We start from the raw sequence: 24,445 nt of genomic DNA on the forward strand, positions 1-24,445 counted from the left end.
TATGAATATATAACGCTCCCATGACAGTGCTCTGATGTTTTCTTCCCTCCCTCTCATATCCTTTCTATCTTTTAGAAACTTGGAATTGCTGAACTCTGCAGAGAGAAAGCCCAACCAGATACTGAGAGAGAAGACTCTCACTGGCTCATCCTCCAGCTAGAGAATATTTCCTTTCTCTGCTTCTGGAATTGTCCATCCATCTCCCACGCCCCCCACCTCCCAGCCTGCAGCCTCATCTCCTGTGTTTTTCAGATCAAAACTATGTACCATCTTTGACAGCCCTGAGGACCCCCAGCCCCCAGCAGAGCAGCTCCAAGGAAGAGTCAGAAGCAACTTAGTGAGTTTATTTTGATGAAATACAATAATTATCATGCTTAGCAGCTGTTGCTATTTAAAATAAGAAAAACCTGGGCTTGAATTTAAACTGTTTGGTAAAGCATGTGCCCCACCAATCTGGTCCAACGAAATCAGACATTATGAAATCCACAGAAGAACTGGAGCTTGTTACAGGAAGTTAAGATGCAAATCATATTTTGTTTCAAATGAGCCCGATGAATGCATAATTTTCCACAAAGAAATACTTTTGTGTCAGGATCCTTTTGCCAAGAACCGAAGTTCTTGGGCTGCAGCTGTTAGCAGTGTCTGATTGTCCATTTCAAACCTCAGGCAGTTCTGCTTTTCTAAGGAGGATTTGGAGCAAAAACAGGAAGAGGGCAGAGCTGCTCTTGTCAATTGTCTTCCAGAATATTCTCTATGAGATCTGCTTGTGCTTCCCAGACAACCAGACTTGTCCTCAGAATTTCCAGAGACTAGACACCAAGGTGAATCAATAGCTACTCCCAACATAATATCCATTCAGAAGGGGTTTTTTTTCCCCCTCCCTTTCCCCCAGCACCTTCTCTGAGATCAGGGTCATTAATTCTATTTGTAAGGAGTCTTTTTTTTTTTTTTTTTTTTGCGGTACGCAGGCCTCTCACTGTTGTGGCCTCTCCCGTTGCAGAGCACAGGCTCTGGACGCGCAGGCTCAGCGGCTATGGCTCACGGGCCCAGCCGCTCCGCGGCATGTGGGATCTTCCCGGACCGGGGCACGAACCCGTGTGCCCTGCATCGGCAGGCAGACTCTCAACCACTGTGCCACCAGGGAAGCCCTGTAAGGAGTCTTTTGATTTCAAGTGGCAGAAACCGAGTTCAGATTCAATAAACACTCAAATTAGGCAGGAGAGGAATTATTTGTTTTTGTAACCACAAAATCCAAACATGACTTTGCTTCAGGCCCACTGGATGCAGGTTGAGGGGAACCAGAGAAGAAACTGGTTGCAGACAAGTGAGAGGACTTATGAGCGGCTCTGGGGGCCCAGCATCTGTTGCCATGGATTTGCAAGGCATCAGCGTTCAAGTTGTGTGATTTTCTCCAGAGGAGATGCAGAAATGCCTCACTGAGGGATTTGAATTGAGTTTGGCTTGACAGGTATGATAAAAAGATAAGACATGGATAAGTACAAGGGAAATAATCATTCAGATGACCACCCCCGAGATGGGTCAGAGCTGAGAAGGGATGAAGAGACATCAGACAGGGGCCGGTGGACTGGAGAGAATGAGGCCCCAGAGGTCACTCCAAGGTGACCAATAGCTGTTGTGGGAGGGATGGGAACAAAAGCCCCGGGAGGATAGAAAGATGATGGAGACCAAGAGGTGTGATGAGGACAAATCATGTCATGAATGTTTACAATCTCCCACCAACACCCACCCCCATTTTCCAAGGAGGGGAGGATTCTTTGATTGTTTGATCTGCTGATGGGGCAATGGATGAAGACGCAGAATGCATTAAGAATCTTACACAAGGGCATTTTAAAAAGACGTAGGCGGCTTCCCTGGTGGCGCAGTGGTTGAGAGTCCGCCTGCCACTGCAGGGGACGCGGGTTCGTGCCCCGGTCCGGGAAGATCCCACGTGCCGCGGAGCAGCTGGGCCCGTGAGTCATGGCCGCTGAGCCTGCGCGTCCCGAGCCTGTGCTCCGCAGCGGGAGAGGCCACAACAGTGAGAGGCCCGCAAAAAAAAAAAAAAAAAAGGAATGTTATCTCCTAAGGAGGTCTGGTTAATACAGACATACACTAAAGGGGAGACAGGAGGCCCAAAAGGGCAAAGAAACATTTTATGTTTAAATTTTTCATCTAGCCATAAAATATGAATTTTGTTTCATCACAGGGTTAAACTACTTCATTGTTTGTTACCTATTTATGTGCACACCACGAAATCTATGTCCTTGCCTGATTTTTCATATTTGGATATAACTGAGATTGTCTTTGAATTGGAAGACTACTTTTGATATTAAAGTGTTTTTCCTACAGTGCCTTTTGCCTTTTCATTTTGTTTAACACATATTTGATTCACAGATACTTGAAGAATAATGTAATGAAATCAACCATTTCCTTCCCAATTTCTTCCATTATTTTTATGTTTATCAAGGTTATCCTTGTTTCCTTGTAATTTTTCTAAACTCTGTTTTGAATTTTTATGTAGTAAAACCCAAGGGCATTCTCCTTTATGGGTTTTCTTCTTGCTGTTATGCTCAGAAAAGCCTTTCCTCCTCCCTAGGATCTGATAAAATAATCACACACATTTTCTCATAGTTCTTTTGTGATTTCATTTTATGATTAATTTTTCTTGACTAAATTAAGGTGAATAACATTTTATTATAAAAATAATATCTGTGACATAATATATATCTATTATATGATATTTAGGAAAGATATAAATGGCATATGACCCCAATCATGAGGTTATTCAAACACTCCTTTAGCATTTTCTATTAAAGTGCATATATTAACTTTTAAAATAATCCATTTGGGGCTTCTTAATGCCCCATGTTAATGTTCAATATTCTTTTTTTTTAATTAATTAATTTTTGGGGCTATGCCCCGTGACTTGCAGGAACTTAGTTCCCCAACCAGGGATTGAACACCAGCCCCCTGCAGTAGAAGCTAGGAGTCCTAACCACTGAACCTCCAGGGAAATCCCAATGTTCAACATTTTTATTTTGATAGACAAAGCCCTTCTTCAATTTGGTCCTGTGTAAGAAATATATTTGGACTTCCCTGGCGGTCCATTGATTAAGACTCTGCACTTCCACTGCAGGGGGCATGGATTTGATCCCTGGTCAGGGTAAGATCCTGCATGCTGGGCAGCACACAGCGCAGTCAAAAAAAAGAAATATAAATATAGCTGGTCTTGGTCCCCAGTCCTAGCACAAAGCTCCTAAAACTTTTGGAACTTCCTGAGTGATAGGAATGGCTTTTGTCATTCATAAGGAGCCTGTTTAAGCACACCTTGGTTTATACTAACAAGGTGATTTAGGGTGTGGCCCCTAGATAGCCTCAGGGTGGGGTTGGTTATCTGAAAGACCAAGTGATTAGATGGCTGGGACTTTCAGCCCCACCCACTGACCTCTGGGAAGGGAGCCGGAGGGGGGCTGCAAATTAAACACTATAAAAACTCTTGGACAATGAGATTTGAAGAGCTTCCTGGTTGGCAAATGCATCCACATTTGGCTGTTGGAAGATCAGGACTCTTCCAGACCTTGCTCTGTGTACTTCTTCACCTGGCTGTTCATCTGTATTATTTACAATATCCTTTATAATAAACTGGTAAACAATAAAATAAGCTACAAGGATATATTGTCAGCACAGGGAATACAGCCAATATTTTATGATAACTGTAAATGGAGTACAAACTTTAAAAATTGTGAGTCATTATGTTGTACACCTGAAACTTAAATAACATAATAAATCAACTACACCTCAATAAAAAATAAATAAGTATACTGGTAAACCACAGTAAATGTCTCCTGAGTCCTGTGGGCCACTCTAGCAAATAATCAAACCTGAGGAAGGGGTCTGGGAACCTCCAATTTATAACCAATCAGAAGCACAAGTGACAACCTGGACTTGTGACAGATGTGTGAAGTGGGGGCAATCTTATGGGAATAAGCTCTTAACTTGTGGGATTTGATGCTATCTCCAGGAAGACAGTGTAAGAATTTAATCAAATTTGTAGGAAACCCAGTCAATGTCCGCTGAGGATTGAAGAACTGCTTGGTGGTGTTGGGAAAAACACACATCAGAAGTCCCTCCTTACTTCTCTCACATCTAGATACGTCTGCATCCATTTTCTGACCTACTTATGCTCCCTGACACTTCAAGTCCTTTAAAGATGCTTTTCCTTCCCCCTAGCGCAGGGTTTCTCAGCCTTGGCACAACTGACATTTGGGCCTAGACAGGTGTAGGGGCTGTCCAGAGCACTGCAGGATGTTAGCAGCATCCCTGGCCTCTACTTACTAGATGCCCGTAGTAGCACCCACTCCCCTGGCAAGTTGCAACAACCAAAAATGTCTCTAGACATTGCCTAATGTCTGGGGGGCTTGGAGGGGGGGGATGGAGGAGTTAGTCCCCTGATGAGAACCACTATCCTACAGTGACTTTCCCCCTACGGATGTCACCTGCCTATTTCATGCTTACTTATCTTCTGAGATTGGGGTCAAGCCTTACCTCTGCCTAAACTTGTTCTTTGACCTTCCCAGGTAAGCAAGGTATATCACATCCCCACAAACAGGGTGCAGTCTCTTTCTTTCTCTCATTAAACTGTCTTGTGATCTTGGAGACTGTCTCCCCCACTGGACTGTGAACTCCCCAAGTGTCTACATCCTCCAAGCATGGTGCATAAAGAGTGTTTGTAGAGTGTATGCGAAAGTTCTAGCCTATGTACAGCCCCTATGAAATGTCATCAGTCTGCACATGAGAAGTGGGATACAGGGAGTGAAACACTGGAAGCTTCTGGGCCCCACAGGATGGGTACATTGGCCAGACTCAGCATCCCCAAATTAAAACTTCACATCTCTGCGTATTATCCTCTTGAGAATGTCATGCTGTGGGGATCATACATTGTGTTCAGCTACCACCAATAGCCATGCGCACCAAGCTCCCGCAACAGAGCGGGGGGTAATAGGTTTTCCCTCCACTGTTGGGTGACCATAAAGCGATTGCCTGCCAATCAACCAGGGGAAAAACACCCAGGGAACAAGTCCCTATGGAAGTCACTTGTAAGGCACATCCTTTTTTAAAAAAAATTTTATTTTTAATTGAAGTATAGCTGATTTACAATGTTGTGTAAGTTTCAGGTGTACAGCAAAGGGAATCAGTTTCATATATTTTTTTTTCAGATTCTTTTCCATTATAGGTTATTATAAGATATTGAATATAGTTCCCTGTGCTATACAGTAGGTCTTTGTTGTTTATTTTATACACAGTCGTGTGCATCTGTTAATCCTAAACTCCTAACTTATCCCTCCTCCCCCACTTCCCCTTTGGTAACCATAAGTGTGTTTTCTATGTCTGGAGCACATCCTTTTTAAATAGGGCAATGAAACCTTATTGCTACAAGCTTGGTGCAGTGGCACTCCATGAAGTCACATGTTATCAAGGATCCACGGACATTCTTTTCCGTGTCCGGTGCCAGCAATCACCCTGGACCTCACACCAGATCTGGGCCTCCAGGAAGTTGACACTGGTGTTTTGTGGGAGGCAAGTGAGGCCTACAGGCTTACCACTGGAAGATTACAACCTCCTGCCACCTGTGCTGAATGAGTAACTGTCTATGTTCATGTGGGCTGCTATAACAAAATGCCATGGACTGGGTGGCTTACAAATAACTAAAGTTTATTTCTCACAGTTCGGGAGGTTGGGGAGTCCAATATCAAGGAACCTGCACCTTCCGTGTCTGGCGAAGACTCCCTTCCTGGTTCATAGACAGCTGCTGTCTTCTCCCTGTGTCCTCACATGGCAGAAGGGGCAAGGGAGCTCTCTGGGGTTTCTTTTAAAGAGCTCTAATCCCTTTCATGAAGGTTCCACCTCCATGACCTAATCATCTCCCAAAGGCCTCACTTCCTACCATCACGTTGGGGGTTAGACTTTCAACACATCAATCTGGGGGTGGGGGGGACACACAACTATTCTGTCTATAACAGTAATTATCATGCCCCAAACACCCAGAGAGCAAGCTGCATGTGCTCCTTAAGTTCCAGTATAAAAAGAAACATTTCCAGGACTTCCCTGGTGGTGCAGTGGTTAAGAATCCACCTGCCAATGCAGGGGACATGGGTTCGAGCCCTGGTCTGGGAAGATCCCACATGCCACGGAGCAACTAAGCCCGTGAGCCACAACTACTGAGCCTGTGAGTCACAACTACTGAGCCCGCGTGCCACAACTACTGAAGCCCGCACACCTGGAGCCCGTGCTCTGCAACAAGAGAAGCCACCACAATGAGAAGCCCGCACACTGCAATGAAGAGTGCCACTCGCCCCAACTAGAGAAAGCCTGAATACAGCAACGAAGACCCAAAGCAGCCAAAACTAAATTAAAAAAAAAAAAATTAAAAAAAAAATTTCTTCCTCAAGTTAATAAAAATATGTTTTCCTTTTTTGCTGTTATTGGAAACCTGAATATCATACTTTCTTTGAGTGGTTAAAAGTGATCCTAAGTGTATGATTAAGAATGGAGGGCTTCCCTGGTGGCACAGTGGTTGAGAGTCCGCCTGCCGATACAGGGGACACGGGTTCGTGCCCCGGTCTGGGAAGATCCCACATGCCGCAGAGCAGCTGGGCCCGTGAGCCATGGCCGCTGAGCCTGTGCGTCCGGTGCCTGTGCTCCGCAACGGGAGAGGCCACAACAGTTAGAGGCCTGCGTACAGCAAAAAAGAAAAAAAAAAAGAATGGAAAAATAGGAGACAAAAATAGGTATTGACAAGTATTTTTTTGTTGTTTCTATTTTCATTTGTGTAAGAATTTTTAATGCAAAACAGGGAAATAAAACATTCATGCAAGTCAAAATATTTGGTGAACAAGTCTATAGTAATCATAAATAAACCAGTTAAGTGACTTCCCTGGTGGTCCAGTGGTTAAGACTCTGTGCTCCCAATGCAGGGGGCCCGGGTTTGATCCCTGGTCGGGGAACTAGGTCCCGCATGCCACAACTAAAGATCCTGCACGCTGCAATGAAGACCTGGTGCAGCCAAATAAATTTTTTTTAATGTTTATTATAAATAAATAAATAAGTAAACAAACAAACCAGTTAAGTATTTTCTAGACCATGCCAGCATTTGGATTTTTAAGACTGGTACCTTCCTTCCTTCCTCCTTTCCTTCCTTCCTTCCTTCCTTCCTTCCTCCCTCCCTCCCTCCCTCCCTTCCTTCCTTTCTTTCTCTTTCTCTCTCTTTCACTCTTTCTATTCCTTTCTTTCTTCTTTCTTTCTTTCACTTTTTAGTAGTAGATGACATTTATTTTAATTTTAGAGATATAACACGTAAGTTCAAGGAAATGCCAGACTTTTAGAGAGCAGTTTGGCTGCTTCACAGTATCCATTCCCACTCTTATGACATTAGAGATACATCCATGAAAATGTCTGAAAAGCATTCATACAGAATTTTTAACATTACCATTATCAAAAATTAATTAGTAAATACTTCTAATACTAGAGAGACCAGAGAAGAATGCGTCAAATTTAGTAAAATATGCATGTGATGCCGTTGGTGCCCTACCCAGACAGTATCTACCTGAACAGTGAACATCACGCCCAGCTCCTATGAGTATTAGCTGCCCAGTCTGCCCCGTTATGTAGATTACTCTCCTCCAATGAGAGTCACCTTAACCAGGTACAGTTCTTATCGATGACAACTAAATGATGCTTGTAGCACTTTAATTTGATACTAGAGTCCATTCATTCACTTTTTTTTTAAAAAAGCAAGTCATCCAGCATGTAAGTACCTGTTTTTAATGTACTTCTCTGTTGTTCCTGTGGGTTTGTTATTAAAATGCAATGAGTTGAATGCATTGATATAATTTTTAACTCTGTGCAGAGGCTGTGCAGAGGCCTGGTGAGGTTTAGGACAGTGCTTCAAAAGCTGTAATGTGCGTCCAAATCACCTGGGAGTGTTATTCACATGCAAATGCTGGTTCCGTAGGTCTGGGCTGGGGCCTGAAATTCTGCATTTCTCACAAGCTCCCAGGTGATGCTGATGTTGCTGGTCTGGGGACCGCACTTTGAGAGTGAGGGTTTATAATGATCAAAGCCACACAGCTAGTTTGTGCCTCTTGGGGTAAGGATCCAGTTCTCCTGACTCTTCCTCTAGTTATCTTTCAAGTATACTGCATGGACTTTAATAAAGTAATCATAAAATGCATCAAACAGACTGTTATTTTTTTTAAAGTAAAAGGGGGCACCATTAACAATTACCAGGCATAAGGCAGAACTGTCCAAGGCAAATAGGGACTCATGGTTACCCTGGCTTTAACAGAAGTGGAGATTACCTTCCAATGAACAAATGATCAAACATTTATTTTAAATCTACAGGGAAGAAGTGCAGTGCTTTCTCCAAGAGGAAGTCAATCTGGAATATTTTGCAATTGCTAGAGATGTTTGGAAGGGTAAATAAAAAGGGAGGATAAGAGGGATAAATTTAATTTATGTAGTTGTTCAAAAGGCTATTGATAAGGTTCTCCAGTAAATGCTGATAAAGATGAGTCAGCAGAGGATGGAAGGAATGTTTCCTCTTGATAGGAAACTGACTTAGAGCCCAGAAACAAAGGCGAGGGATAAACAGGCACTTATCTACGCTGGGGTGGGTGGCAAACCCACTGCAGCACTGGGGAGAAAGGAGGAGTGGTGGGACTGGCTGTAAGGAGCCAAGAATGTGCCCTTGGCTTAAAATAAGGAAATGAATGTATCAAAAAGGCTGTTTCAAGGTGTTGGAGTTTAGGAAGGGGTGAATGGGAAGCTAGAATAAATGCCAGATGAGATAACACCTTACATAGGACCAGTCTTTTTTACTCAAAGGCAAACTAACTTCAAGGCAAATGCAATTAAAAATAAAATGCTCAGCTTGTCAGCTTGGATGAATATTGGGGGTGAAGTGTGTGACTAAGGGGAATACTATGCAGAACTTGCAATGAGGTAGCAGAGTTTAAAGCAGAGGCTCTCCACCCCAGCTGCCTATCATTGTCGCTTGGGGAGTGTCTGCAAACTACCAAGGCCTAAGTCCCGCTTGGATCTGCTGAATCAAAAATCTTAAGAGCATGGGCTCCAGGCAGCTGTGTTTGGGAGGAAGAAACCCTCCCCTGGAGATTCTGATGCACAGCTAGGGCTGAATACCAATGAGCTGACCAATAAAAATGATGTAGAAACAAAGGTTAATATTTGTTAACCAAAGAAAAGGGATTTCAGTTCGTTTATGGAGAATAACAGCATGGTGCATGATTCTTTTTTTCTTTAATTATAATTTATTTAGTTTATTTTTGGCTGCGTTGGGTCTTCATTGCTGCATGTGGGCTTTCTCTAGATGCAGCGAGCAGGGGCTACTCTTCAATGCGGTGCATGGGCTTCTCATTGCAGTGGCTTCTCTTTGTTTCGGAGCACAGGCTCTAGGCACGCAGGCTTCAGTAGTTGCGGCTCGCAGGCTCCAGAACGCAGGCTCAGTAGTTGTGGCTCCCGGGCTTAGTTGCTCTGCAGCATGTGGGATCTTCCTGGACCAGGGCTCGAACCCGTGTCCCCGGCATTGGCTGGTAGATTTTTAACCACCAGGGAAGCCCTGGTACATGATTCTTAATCTTCATTTTTCTTCAACACGTATCAAGAAATAGAATGCACACTTTGTACATATAACACAAATATACAACTTAACGAATTGGATAAAGTGAACAGCTATGTCAGGAAATGTGATTATCATGTCAGGAAATGTGATTATTGCCAGCACTCCCAGAAATCCTTCCTATGCCCCTCCTGATGATTCCAACCCCTCCCTACTCTCCAGAGGTAACAACCATCCTGGCTTTTTAAATAATAAATTCCTCATTTTGCTTTATAGTTTCACCACCTCAGTATGTACCCTTAAACAATATAGTTTCATTTTTACTGCTTTTGAACTGTATACAAATGGAAGATTCCTTTGTGTCTGTCTTTTTTTTTTTTTTTTTTTTGTATTTTGGCTACGCGGCATGCAGGCTGGTTCCCCAATCAGGGATCTAACCCAGTCCTCTGCAGTGAAAGCGCTGTATCCTAACCACTAGGCCACCAGGGAACTCCTGTTTGTCTGTCTTCTTTCATTCAATACTTTTTAAAGATTCATCCATGATGTTGCTTGTGGTCATGCCCTTTCTCAATGCTGTAGAGCAAGGTTCAGAAGACTAGGACCCCTGGGCCAAATCTGGGCCACCACCTGTTTTGTAAATAAAGTTTTACTGGAATTGTCCTTGGCTGCTCACACACTACAATGGCAGAGTTGAGTAGTTGCAACAATGCCCCTATGGCCCACAAAGCCTTAAGTATTTGCTATCTCTATTTGATCGGCTGAAATGGGGACAGTAATATCCATCTCCAGAGGAAGATCTGTACCTCAATAGGATAGCCAGTCCAACTTACTAACTCAGAAATATCATTACAATCCCTACCATTTGTACTATTTTGTACATCCATTGTACATCCATTACCTTAACTCATCCATTCAAACAATAAACATTTATTTTACCCACATACATGCCAGGTTTTGGGTAGGCACTAGATTGTCAGAAGAACTCTATATAATGATTAGCATTCATTGAGCATTTGCTCTATGCCATTATGTTAAGCATTCTGCCTATATTTTCTTCTTACCCTTCCTATGGCAGAGACCATTATATCTCCACCAAATGTTCATGCTCTCCATTCCACAGTTAAAGGTTGTTGCTGTTCCCAACAAAGTAGGGCATCTCCCAGTCACCGTTATAGTTAGAGGCACCAAATAATCAAGTTCTAGCCATGGAGTGTGAGTGGAAGCCATGTGCACCTTTTCTTTTCCTGGTCCATAAAAGCTTCCCACTTTTGGGAGGGGCTCGTTTGTTCTCTTTCTTCTTCCTCTTCCTTGAAGCAAAAAGTGCTAAAACCCAAGGGGATGGTAGCCACAAGAGAGAAGGATCTTAGTGTGGTAGCCAACCTCCAATATGGTTCCCAGTGATCCTCACCTCCAGGTATTCGTACCCATATATTCACCTCTTCAATTGAATAGGACTGAGTTATGTAATCCATAGGATTTAATGGAAATGATGACTTCTGAGATTAAATCATAAAAGACATTGTAGTTTCTGTCTTGCTTTATCTTGGATCACTCCTCTGGGGTAAGCCAATGCCATGCTGTAAGGACACTCAAGCAGCCCTGTGGAGAGGTCCATGTGATAAGGAGCTAAGGCTTCTTACCAACAACCAGCATCAACTTGACAGTCACGTGAGTGCACCGTCTTGGAAGCAGATCCTATAGCCCCAGTCAAGGTTTCAGATGACTGCAACCCTGGCCAGTATCTTGAATACAAGATACAGTATTCATGAGAGACTCTATCTGTAACCATTCATCTAAGGCAGTTTCAAATTCCTGACCCTGTGAAACTATGTGACATAACAAATGTTTTCATTGGGTAATTTGTTACACAGCAATAGATAACTAATACAACTGGGTCCCTGAATGGTTACAAGAACTACCACTGACTAGGAATGCAGGAATTGAATCAGTGATACATAATGTCTAGAGCATTAAGCCACTAAATATTTGGGGTTTATGCTACACTGAATAACAACTATTACAATATTATTAATTTAAATTTGATTCTTATCTACTACTTTGTATGAGAGACCCACATGATAATAAAGGTCAGGACATAATAATATTTGAATTGTATGCATTTGTTTGTACTTATATAACACTGTTGTTTTTAAAATTTGTTTTGTAATGGGAATGTTTTTTCCAATAAGCCCTTTTCAAAGCCCCCAGTATAAATCAAATAATATCTGAGCTTGTTCAAATTGAAACAGTGTTGAACTAGTGACAATTTTACATCTTCTGTCTATCCCAGCCGTCAACTCACTTCTTGAAATTACTTTAAACATAACAGCATTTCCAAAAAGGAAGACATGGCTTGAGGATTGCAGGTCCATTGAATATGAAATTAGGGACATTTTGTAATGGAAACAGTCCTTGAAAGGATTAGTTCCCCCCCTCTTTCTCTCTCCCTCCAGTCCTCTATCTTTCCTTCCATCCTTCCTGCCCACCCTCTTTCTCCCCAGCTAGTAAATTATTCTGAAATAATTTGCACAAAGTAAGTAGGCATGTGTGATGATGAATTCCAAGAAATGTCATTTGATTGGGGAAAAAACAAGCTCAACCAAAGTAGATAAAATTTTGGAGAGTCAGAGAGAACTCTGAATGTTAGAAACAGAGCCAAATTATACAGCTCCCATCAGTGTGAGCCTTCTGTCTCTGGTCAGCTCAGCAGTTAAAATCCAGTTCTTCCTGAAATACTTTGATGTTCTAAGACTTTCTTTCTTCCATAGGAAAAGGCAAAGGTGATTCCAGTTAAAGCTGAAAATTGGCAATGAGCTTGATGTTTAACTGCTCCCAGTTCACTTTCCAGACAACTCTAGAAGAACATATTTTTTTTTAATTTTAATAATACATTTTAAAAGGGCAAAAAGGATCCATTTTTTTATGTTCAAGAAGAATTAACAAGTATGGCTTCATCTCTTCCCTTAGGAAAGTTTTTGAAGGCAAGTAAGAGTAGGTGTTACCATGTGAAGTAGATCCTGCTGTCAAACCCAGAGGGTTCAACAGTCTGGGAATAAAGCTTGCCTGAAGGAAGTAATCCAGGCAGTTTTCAATGGTAATGACTTAACACCATTTTCCTTTTTATTTACAATCACATGGATACATTTAAGAAGCAGGAGTTGCAAGGTCGAAAATTTATCCACATTCTGCCTCATTTAGGATGCTTTTGGCAGTAAGTGATAGATATTCATCTCGAATGGCTTTTTTTTTTTTTTTTTTTTTTGGTTGCATTGGGTCTTCATTGCTGCATGCAGACTTTCTCTAGTTGACACAAGCGAGGCTACTCTTTGTTGCAGTGTGCGGGCTTCTCATTGCAGTGGCTTCTCTTGTTGCACAGCACAGGTATAGTCGTGTGGGTTTCAGTAGTTGTGGTGCACGGGCTTAGTTGTTCTGTGGCATGTGGGATCTTCGCAGACCAGGGCTCGAACTTGTGTTCCCTGCATTGGCAGGCAGATTCTTAACCACTGCACCACCAGGGAAGCCCTCAAATAGCTTTAACTTAGGGAATTCCTCTCACATACCAAGAAATGTGGAGGTAGGGTGGTCATTTCAGGAGTCCAACAGCATCATCAAGAACCCAGTTTCCAGGACTTCCCTGGCTGTCCAGTGGTTAAGACTCTGTGCTTCCACTGCAGGGGGCATGGGTTCAATCCATGCCCATGTGGCATGACCAAAAAAAAAATAAGAACCCAGTTTCCTTCTAGCTTCCTACCCTACCATCACAGTGTGTCTGTTAGTCCTCCGTTAGCCACCTCTCCAGGTCCCAAGTTGCCTGCCACAGTTCCAATTATTACCTACATTAGAACAGAGACTTTCTCCCCTGTGTGTCTCTCCTTTTCAATGAGGAAAATCTTCCCAGATGCCCCCCAAGAGATGTCCCAACATATCATGGACAGAGGTGTTGCACAAGCCCATGCTGAAACAAATCACTGACAAGGGAATGGGGCACAGTGACCAGTTTGGACTAATCGGTACTTGCTTCTGAGTTGTGGGGGAGAGAACTACTTTCCTGGAACAAATGACTGTCCAGAAAGAAGGACACCTAAACTCAGGGCAACCAGCAGTGTGTGCTGTATGCTACAACCTGGTGTCCAAAACATAAGCTTTCTCATTTGTCTATAAATATCTTGCTCTTGAGATACGGCAGAAGTGGAAAAATCTTAACTTCCAGTTAAGGTAACTTGATCACTTCTAGTTCAGAACAGGCTCTCTCAAGTTGGCTCAATTTCTTTTGGATAAATCGTTAATCCAATTTAAGGTTCAAATTCACTACCAGAAAAAAAAGTGGCGGGGGGACTCCCCTGGCGGTCCAGTGGTTAAGACTCCGTGCTTCCACTGCAGGGGGCGTGGGTTCGATCCCAGGTCAGGGAACTAAGATCCCGCATGATCTGCGGCATGGCCAAAGGGAAAAAAAAAATTCACTTGCTTTCTTTGTCCTTATTGGTGATGGTGGAAGGGATGGCTGGGTATTCCCAAGCGCCAGGGAATTGACTAAAGTCTCAAGACACCAGCACAGGCCCTCATGGCATAGGTACACCAAACCCCCAACGGTATAAATACAGCCTCCCCACTGTGGTGCAGGGCTCCCTATGACTTTTCACCCCCGAGTGCCAAGTGGGGATTGTGGCCCAACCACCACGGCTCTAGTATTTCCTCCAAGTGCCTTCTAGCTGTTTCTAATCCACATCCCGCACACTGGAGTCTTGATCCAGAGGGAGGGAGATGGAACACACTTATCTAACCCCATGTCCTTTCTCTTTTCCGCTACTTTTAGGTCCACCCCTCCAGACTGGAAAGAAGGCATTTGCTCCGCCTCTCCCTACCTGTTCAGAACTCCTCATGCATCACATCCTCCTTCTCCCCTATCCTATGACTTCCCTTGTGCCAGCAGGGGTTTTCATCCCTCCTCTTTCCTGGGAACATGAATCTCATGAATGAACCTTAATAGCGAAAACTGTTCCCCTTAAGAGGAAAAATGACTCAGATCACTGAAAGAGGAAAAACACTTCTGCTTACAAAACAGCATTTGTTGCTATGTGTATTTTTAAAACATTATCCCTGCTCCATCACTTACCAATTGTTTATGTCAAATGCATGTGTTTCAGTTTGAAACAGGCAAAGTTTTGTTAAAGACAATCACTTTCACAAACGTACTTATTTATGATGAGCATTTAGAGCAGTGACTCAGGAGCCAGGGACTCATTCACATAGTTCTTGTCTGCCTGGTAGCAATGTATTCTCTTAATTAGCTTAGTTTAGTGGGATATTATGATAGATGTTCCTTATTGAGCACCTACTATGCACCCAATATTTTACATCTATTAATTCAACACTCTTAATTCTAACCCCTTACCCATAAGGTAGTAATTATCATTTCCATCTTACATCTTACTAAAGCTCAGAGAGGTTAAGTAACTTTCCCAAAGTCACACAGTGCTGAATTCAGAATTTAAGTCCAAGTCTTCTGACTCCCAAATCTGAGTCCTTTCCTCCCCAGTGGAAGCTGCGGTGTCAGTATAGCAGGGTTAAGAGTTGGCATCTGACCAACCTGGATTCCAGTTCCAAGTGGACCATTATTGTGTGCCCTTGAACAAGTCATGTAACCACCTTAATCCCCAATTTTCTCATCTCTAAAAGGTTCCTACCTCGTATGGATGTTGTAAAGATCGGATGAGATAAAATACCATATACATTAGAGTTTAGGGCAGCATGCAGGGAGTACTCCATAGTTAATTTTGGCTATTATTCTTCTTGTTATATTATAGTACTGCATCTCCCAAGGGCCCTCATACTAAAAAGAACTTAGAGAGAACCTGTTTCTATTGCAAAAAATTTTGCAAATGAGAAACTGAGACCTTAAAATTTACTTATCCATATTAACATATATATGTGTATATATACATATATATAATTATATATATATGTAAAATCTTTGTCTCCAAAAACCTATGATACATATGTATATCACAGCTTTTGGAGACAAAAAGTTCATTGTTCCTTCAAAGACAAGTTCAAAAATATATGGATTCTGGGCTTCCCTGGCGGCGCAGTGGTTAAGAATCTGCCTGCCGGGCTTCCCTGGTGGTGCAGTGGTTAGGAATCTGCCTGCCAATGCAGGGGTCACGGGTTCGAGCCCTGGTCCGGGAAGATCCCACATGCCGTGGAGCAATTCAGCCCATGCGCCACAACTACTGAGCCTGCGCTCTAGAGCCCGAGAGCCACAACTATGAAGCCCGCGTGACACAACTACTGAAGCCCGTGTGCCTAGAGCCCGTGCTCTGCAACAAGAGAAGCCACCGCAATGAGAAGCCCGCGCACCTCAATGAAGAGCAGCCCCCGCTCGCCGCAACTAGAGAAAGCCCGTGCACAGCAACAAAGACCCAATGCAGCCAAAAATAAATAAATGAAATAAATAAATTTATATAAAAATTAAAAAAAAAAAAAGAATCTGCCTGCCAGTGCAGGGGACACGGGTTTGATCCCTGGTCCAGAAAGATCCCACATGCCGCAGAGCAACTAAGCCCATGCGCCACAACTACTGAGCCTGTGCTCTAGAGCCTGTGTGCCACAACTACTGAGCCCATGTGCCACAAATACTGAAGCCCACGTGCCTAGAGCCCATGCTCCACAAGAGAAGCCACCGCAATGAGAAGCCCGTGCACCGCAACGAAGAGTAGCCCCGCTCGCTCCAACTAGAGAGAGCCTGCGCGCAGCAACAAAGACCCAATGCAGCCAAAAATAAATAAACTAATTAAAAAATATATATATATAAATATATATATATATGGATTCCGACTGGGTTCCTCTTCAATCCATTGGTTTGGGGGTGTCTGATGAAACTGTGGGGTCAGAAAGAAGTTGAAGATGCCATGGGGGGAAAAGCATTCATGGGTGTGGGCAAAGCAATAAAAGGAAACTCTAGAAGGCAACTAAGAGGGTCATGAAGGAAAACTGCCAGAGACCATGAATAGTTCATCTATCAGCAGAAGAAATCAGCTCATAATTCAAAAAACAAATAAAAATTGGACCATAATGAGGCCCAATTAACTCATCCTTCAAACACATTCTCTGTAGTGGACATCTGTTGTTTTGGCTGCCTTTCTAGTAATTACAGCCCAGTTTCTCTTCAGAGGAACTATATGGCTTCCATCAACTTGTTTGGGGGGTGACCTCATCCCTAGCTCCAGGACCCCATGGATTTAAACCAATCAGCTAATTTCATCCCCCAAACCACAGTTCAGACAGGCACATAACCCAGCAGAGCCCATGAGACTTGAAGGTGTGTGTCTAGGAGAGAAGCAACTTTTGCTCTTCCTCTGAGTATGTCACAGCCATCTCGTCAACATGCAGAGGCCGACTAACGATGAAGCTGACATAGAGAGGAAGAATCAGGATATTTGCACTGATTGAGCCTGAATGTATCAATAGAATACTTCTGGAACTTCTTAGTACTGTGAGCCTATACTGACCTCCCCGCACAGGACATATTTCATTTACCCAACCCAGTGAGAAATAGGGTATTATTCCTTTTCTCCAGGAAACCCAGGGCTCAGATAAATTAAGAGAATTCCCTAGTGTCACAGAAGCCAGGATTTGCACCTGGTTCTCTCTGCATGCCTCTATAATCCTCACAGCAAACGAAAACTCAAGAGAATTTATGGAACATGGCTACAGTCACACAGGAGTAGGTCAGAGGTGGAGCCAGGCTTCTCATTCAGAATTTTTTGTCTCCAAAGTTTACCCTGCTCTGACTTTAAACTATGAGCTAATTTTTGAGTCAGAGCAAACAGCAAGATGAACTCATGCTTTATTTTTTTTTAATTAATTAATTAAATCTTGGCTGCCTTGGGTCTTTGTTGCTGCACGCGGGCTTTCTCTAGTTGCGGCGAGCAGGGGCTACTCTTCATTGCGGTGCGCAGGCTTCTCATTGCAATGGCTTCTCTTGTTGAGGAGCTCAGGCTCTAGGAGCGTGGGCTTCGGTAGTTGTGGCACGTGGGCTCAGGAGTTGTGGCTCACAGGCTCTAGAGCACAGACTCAGTAGTTGTAGCACACAGGCTTAGTTGCTCCACGGCATGTGGGATCTTCCCAGATCAGGGCTCGAACATGTGTCCCCTGCATTGGCAGGCAGCTTCTTAACCAATGCGCCACCAGGGAAGTCCCTGAACTCATGCTTTTAAGAGTAAGTTTCCAGAGCCCATGAGGTTGGTGTACTCAGACTAAATAATTTCACATGCTTATATAGCTTATTCTTTTTTTTTTTTGCCTCACTGCACGACTTGAGGGATCTTAGTTCCCCTACCAGGGATTGAATGCAGGCCCTCAGCAGTGAAAGCGTGGAGTCCTAACCACTGGACCGCCAGGGCATTCCCACTATATATCTTATTCTCAAATTCCCCCTCTGCTATGATACAGGAAAAGGGTCAAGAAAGAGAAATATCATGAAAATCTATGTGCAGACAGATGCCCAGCTGGGTTTGTCTCCTGCTTGGAGAGTCTACTGGAAGCCATTAGCTTACCCACAAATCCATTCTCTCCTTCTTTTCAGGTATGTGGCCAAACTACACTTCCCAGCCTCCCTTGCTGGGAAGTGGTCACGTGATTCCGTTCCTGCCAATGGAATTCAAGTGGAAGTGCCCTGCACCTAGTACTTAAACAGTGGGAGTGGCTCCTCTATGTTCTTTCCCTTTCCCATTGACCATGCAGATGAAGTTTATGACTTAGCCTATAAGACAAAGTGACACGATGGAAGGAACCTTGGTCCCTGACAGACCATGCAGGTTAGAACCACCCCAGCAATGGAAAGTGCTCACCTCAGAACTGTTACATAGGAGAGAATAAACTGCTTTAGTCTTCAAGCCATGTATTGTTGGATATTTTTGTTATAGCAGCTTAGTGTGTGTACCCTAAGACAAGGGTCTAGTCATCCCACAGGTGAGCTCAGGTAGGGTAAATAAAGTCAGCTCTTTACCGCCAGTGAAAAGGTACAGAGTTTCATGCCTCTCTGTTAGTCTTTCAGCCTGAATGCTCACTGCAGTGAGCACTGGATCAGGGACTAGAGCAGGCTGCAGAGTCCTTAAAGCATGGAACCAGCACCTGTTGCAGAGAGCAGAGAAGAGGGCCACATAGCTTAGGAGAGGTTCCTAAAATCCTGGTCCTGTGAGCAGAGCCTTGGGGAGAATAGGTGGACCCCAGAAACACCTGTTAAGTGAAGACCAAAGATGAGATGTCTCTTCTGCCTGGGGGAAGCTTCTGAAAATACTTTGATGGGGTTTCTTAAAAAAGAAATCAAACAGGCTAGCAATTCACTGATAGCTAAGGACTAGAGCTTCCTTTCTCTCTCTCTTAGTACCAGTGTTCAGAAATACCTTTGGGCATATTGCAGGAAGGGGGACCCCTTCCAGGGCCCAAGAGTGGGTTCTTGTCTAACACTCAGCAATGAATTGTCCGAGGAGACACACATGCTGACAAAGCAAAAGACTGTATTGGGAAGGCGCACCCAGGCAGAGAGCAGCAGGGTAAGGGAACCCAGGAGAACTGCTCTGCCACGTGGCTTGTAGTCTCAGATTTTATGGTAATGGGGTTAGTTTCCAGGTTGTCTCTAGCCAAGCATCTTGCTTGGCCCATAGTCTGACTCAGGGTCCTTCCTGGTGGTGCAAGCATCACCTCTCAGCCAAGATGGATTCCAGTGCAAAGGATTCTGGGAGGTGGGAAGACATATGGGCTGGTGTCTCCTCCCTCCTTTGGCCCCTCCCGAATTCTCCCACTTAGTTTTCGGTGGCAGCACCGTGTTCCTTATCAAGACCTCCTGTTGTGAGACAACTCAGGCAAGTGGTTATCATCGTGCCTGGCCACGGCAGGTGATTTCAGTCAACGGTTCCCTAACAGGTGGATTGATTTCCAGCATAAATAGTATTTCTGAATATTCACAATCCCTTTGAGCAGATAGATATTGCCCATTGTGGGCAAGGGTACAGGAAAATGACCACCTCATATTATACCGCTCAAAATGCTGGAGAAGCAGCATGCATGGCACAGTGGTTAGGAGCTAGGACTCCAAAACCAGCCCTAGCACTTACTAGCTCAGTGACCTGGGCAACTGCTGCTGACTCAGCTTCATCATCTGTAAAATGGGGATGATAATAATAGTACCTACTGCATATCATCATCATGAGGATGTTCGTAGAACAGTGACTGGCACATAGTAAGCACTACGTAGATATTTGTTGAAAACATGTCGACACCACCTTTAAGGATGGGATTTTGAAAATGTGCATCAAAAGCTTTGACCCACCAATTCCACGTCTAAGAATTTTTCCCAAAGAGATCATCATGGGTGTGTGCAAAGATTTATCTTCAAGAAAGCTCATTGAAATAATAAGTGACCATCAACAGGGGGCTGGCTGAATAAACAGTATTAGAGGACAGTCACATTTTATGCAAGGGATTGTTTTGCTGGAGATATTGCAGAATGCAAAACTCACATTATGCAAGATTAAACTCCCTACCAAAAATAAATGTAAAGCATTTACATTCTTTCATTCTAAGATTTACATTCTTTCAAATTTTGCACATAAAGCAAATTTTAATTAATATTTTATATCCTACTATTTCTAACTGTGTAGTTCAAATTTGCATTAAATGTAACCTACTATACATTTATTATGGAGCCACACAAAAATTTATGTTACAGAAGAACAAGCAATGGCTGAGCAAGACAGCCATGATACATCAACTTTTAGAAGTGTGACCCCATTTTCATCAGATGGACATTATTTTTTTAATTAATTTTTTATTTATTTTTGGCTGCACTGGGTCTTTGTTGCGGCGCACGGGCTTTCTCTAGTTGCGGTGAGCAGGGGCTACTCTTTGCAGTGCGCAGGCTTCTCATTGCAGTGTCTTCTCTTGTTGCAGAGCATGGGCTCTAGGCACGTGGGCTTCAGTAGTTGTAGCACGCAGGCTCAGTAGTTGTGACGCACGCGCTTAGTTGCTCCGCGGCATGTGGGATCTTCCCGGACCAGGGCTCAAACCCATGTCCCCTGCATTGGCAGGTGGATTCTTAACCACTGCGCCACCAGCAAAGTCCCTAGACATTTTTTAAATGCTGGGAAACTATACATCAAAATTTAAAGTGTGCTGGCAGCTTTACTAGTAATTTTTGTTTCCTTCTTTTTATTTACCTACATTTTCTAAATATTCTCTGGGGATCATGAATTATTTTTGTAATAAGAAATAATAAATGGAACTTTTAAGGAATAAATGTATCATTCATACTAACCTAATTTTGAAAAAATTTACAGAAGTATCTATGCAAACAAATAGTTTCATAAAAGAAAATAGTTCCAACCTGTTCAGTGATGTCTACAGTGAACTGGAGATGTGTTCTTCTCTATTATTTGGTCCCAAGGATAGGTCTGGACAGGAAAAAGCAGAGTTGACCAGAGCTCAAACTGAGGTTCCGTCGACCTAATCCAGAACAAATTAAATCAAATTGTGTTTCAAAATGCATCAAAGAACACTTTTAAAAAAAATTTTTATTTTATATTGGAGTATAGTTGATTTACAATCTTGTGTTAGTTTCAGGTATACAGCACAGTGATTCAGTTATACATATATCAATACATATATCTATTCTTTTTCAAATTATTTTCCCATTTAGGTTATTACAGAATATTTAGTAGAGTTTCCTGTGCTATACAATAGGTCCTTGTTGGTTATCTATTTTAAATATAGTAGTGTGTATACGTCAATACCAAACTCCCAATTTATCCTTCCCCCCTCAGCAAAGGACACTTTAGAAGCCAGATTACCCTGGATCACTTGCTCAATATGTCTACGTGTGCTTCTTTTTGAGATTTGGCCATATCGTTAAACAAAAAAAGTGTGCTGTTTTGGAGACTCAAAAAAGAGCAAAGGACACTAAAGAGCCTTCCCTGAGCTGCTTCTCTGAGCAGAGTTGGCATGCTCCATGCGAAGCAGAAAGGAAGAGGAAGCTGCAACTCTTCATCACTTGCTCCTTTCCAGGGAAAGGCACATGGGGATGTGAGATGGTCTCTAAGGGACCCCAGGGAAGCAACGGTTCTACACAACAGCCCAGAGCAGGCTGTGGCCGCCTGAACCTTCCGTCCCACAGTTGGTAAATAGTGGGTGTTAGTGTTCATTTGAGACCTTACAGGCCTTATCTCTCCCCTCACCAGGGATTCTGAACCCTCTTGAAGTTTTTGTTCCTTTTTCACTTTGAACAAACACTCTGACGGTCCTTGGGAGTGTGCTAACCATGTGTGTGGTTCACCCATCACAAAAAGCCTATGAACTTTCAGCTATGCAATGAATGAGGTCTGAGGATCTAATGTAAAACATGGTGACCGTACACAGACATGGAAAACAGACTTGTGGTTGCCAAGGGGGAGAGGGAGTGGGGAAGGGATGGAGTGGGAGTTTGGGGTTAGCACATGTAAACTATTATATATAGAATGGATACACAACAAGGTCCTACTGTACAGCACAGGGAACTATATTCAACATCCTATGATAAGCCATAACGGAGAAGAATATAAAAAAGAATTTATATATACACGTATAACTGAATCACTTTGCTGTACAGCAGAAATTAACAGAACACTATAAATCAACTATACTTCAATTTGAAAAAAAAACCATGGTGACCATTGTTGATAACACTGTATTTTATAATTGAAATTTGCTAAGACAGTAGAATCTAGAAAACTTAGAACTTAAATGTTCTCACTGAAAAAAAAAAAGATAAATATGTGAAGTGATGGATGAGTCAATTAGCTAGATGAGGGAATCCTTTCCCAATGTGTACGTGTATCAAATCACCATGGCATACAATTAAATATCTTACAATTTTACTTGTCAATTATACTTCAATAAAGCTGAAATAAAAATAATTTTAAAACATTTTAAGCCTTCGAAGCAAACATGATTATTCTTTTAATCTTACAGAGTTGAGAACGGCAGAAGAATGTAGAGGATAAGAGCTTGGACTCTGGTTTGAATCCTGGATCCACCAGGCTTCTGAGCTATGGAACCTTCAGCAAGTTTCTCAAGCCTTCTGTGCCTCATCCTTCATTTCCTCATCTGTAAAATGGAGACAATAATAACAGCACCTATGTAGTTGGTTTTTTTTTTTTTGAGCAAGAGATAGCATTCATTGTTGTACCAATCATAGCCTTATGTATATCACGACTGAGTAGACAAAAATCATTAAGCATGCAAGCCAAAGGTGGTCCTATATACAGTAACGCCGAAACTTGAAATGTTTCATCTTGATTTTTATGGTTTCACTTCTGAAATTTAAAAGTGACCTTGCCGAATAAAATCTCAATGTTTCTTCAATCTAGAAACCTGCCCAGGATTTTTGATCCTAGACTAGTTCCACTTAACCTGAGCCAAACAGAACAGTTTGTTTATTTTGATGTTGAACATGGGGATATGTTACAAGACCTGGGGTTGGGGCAAAATCTTCAACAGGTATAAAGGTTGATGGAGAAAAATACCTCTAAGCATATAAGGAAGGACGTTTCTTTTCCTGTCTCCTGAGTTCTTTGCAGGATGCGCTGGAACTCAGCAGGTGTAGACCTGCCCTCTAGTGGATCTGGGTGCGCGACGATTTAGGTTCAACGTCTGCTGTGTCTGGCTTGACAAGGATTATTAAACTCAATCGTCCATCAAAAGAGACCTGTTGGGGGTCTGGGTTAGGTGCTGAGCAAGTGAAAAGTTCAAGTGGCAAACGAGACCCTGCGGCTGAAGGTAATGCCTGTTCCTCAGCTTCCATCTGGGGACGCGAGGCTTTTAATTGTTCCAGCCTCTCGGGCTGCACACTTGAACGGATGCGAAGCCCTCCCCTGAGCTCTCGGAGCTGGTCTTGGCTCTCTGCACGCCGGCGCTGAGGCAAACCCCCATCGGGCTGGAACTTTGGGAAGTGGCCCCGCGGGGACCCGCCCCGCGGTCAGCGCAGAGCAGCCGTGACGGGCCTGCAAGTGAGGCCGCGGAGCCCCCGCGTCACCTGCCCAGATTTTGACGGCCGCCCAGCGGGAGCGGCCTCCCGCCGCATCTTCCGGGCGCTCAGACATGTCGGTGGCCCAGAACATGGCTGCGCCTGCCCGCTCGGTCCCGCCCCGCGGCTGCCTCCTGAGGACGCGCGGCCGGCGCCGGAGCTGGCGGCTCTCCCACGCTTGCGCCCGGCGGGTGCGTAGAAACGCGGGGCACGTCTCCGGGGTGGCCGAGGGGCGGCCGCAGGGCAGGTGGGGCGGGGCGGGGCGAGGTGGGGCGGGGCGGGGCGAGGTGGGGCGGGGCGCGGCGGGGCGGGCGACCCGGGCGGGCGTCCCCAGCCGGAGCCCCCGCCTATGCAGTTTTGTTGTGGAAAGCTCTTAGAACAGCGCTTAGTACGGAACAAACGCTCGAGGTATGTTAGTTAGCACGCAGCAGATGAGGAAACCTGGGCTGAGACAGATGTGTTAACGTGCCCGTGGTAAAAACAGCAAGTGTAGGAGCCAAGATTTGCTTGGGTTTCCTCAAGATTCTCAGATCTTAAAGTTTGATTTGGGTCTTTTATAATACTTCCCATGTCTCTCCTTAACATGCTCATGCTTTCCTCTCCCTTCTGGAGCATGTGGTATGCATTTCTAGTAGCTGTTTTAATGTCCTTGTCTACAAATCATCTCTGACATTTCTGGATCTGTTCCTATTGATTGATTTTTCTCCTCATTGTAACTCATAGTTTCCTGTGTCTTTGTATGCCTGGTAATTTTTTAT

At 43.6% G+C, this 24,445-nt stretch overlaps 1 long non-coding RNA gene across 1 annotated transcript; it reads right to left on the reverse strand.

Moving 5' to 3' along the window:
• Positions 1–21,014: 21,014 nt before the first annotated feature.
• LOC132505635 (uncharacterized) lies at positions 21,015–23,762 on the reverse strand. The gene is made up of 3 exons (XR_009535476.1): positions 23,188–23,762; positions 22,632–22,768; positions 21,015–21,133 (listed from the first exon to the last, which is right to left on the reverse strand). It is a non-coding gene; the product is annotated as an uncharacterized LOC132505635 (long non-coding RNA).
• Between the last annotated feature and the right edge of the window lie 683 nt (positions 23,763–24,445).

The sequence above is a fragment of the Lagenorhynchus albirostris genome, chromosome 15 (assembly GCF_949774975.1).
Source record: "Lagenorhynchus albirostris chromosome 15, mLagAlb1.1, whole genome shotgun sequence".
Taxonomy (NCBI): Eukaryota; Metazoa; Chordata; class Mammalia; order Artiodactyla; family Delphinidae; genus Lagenorhynchus; species Lagenorhynchus albirostris.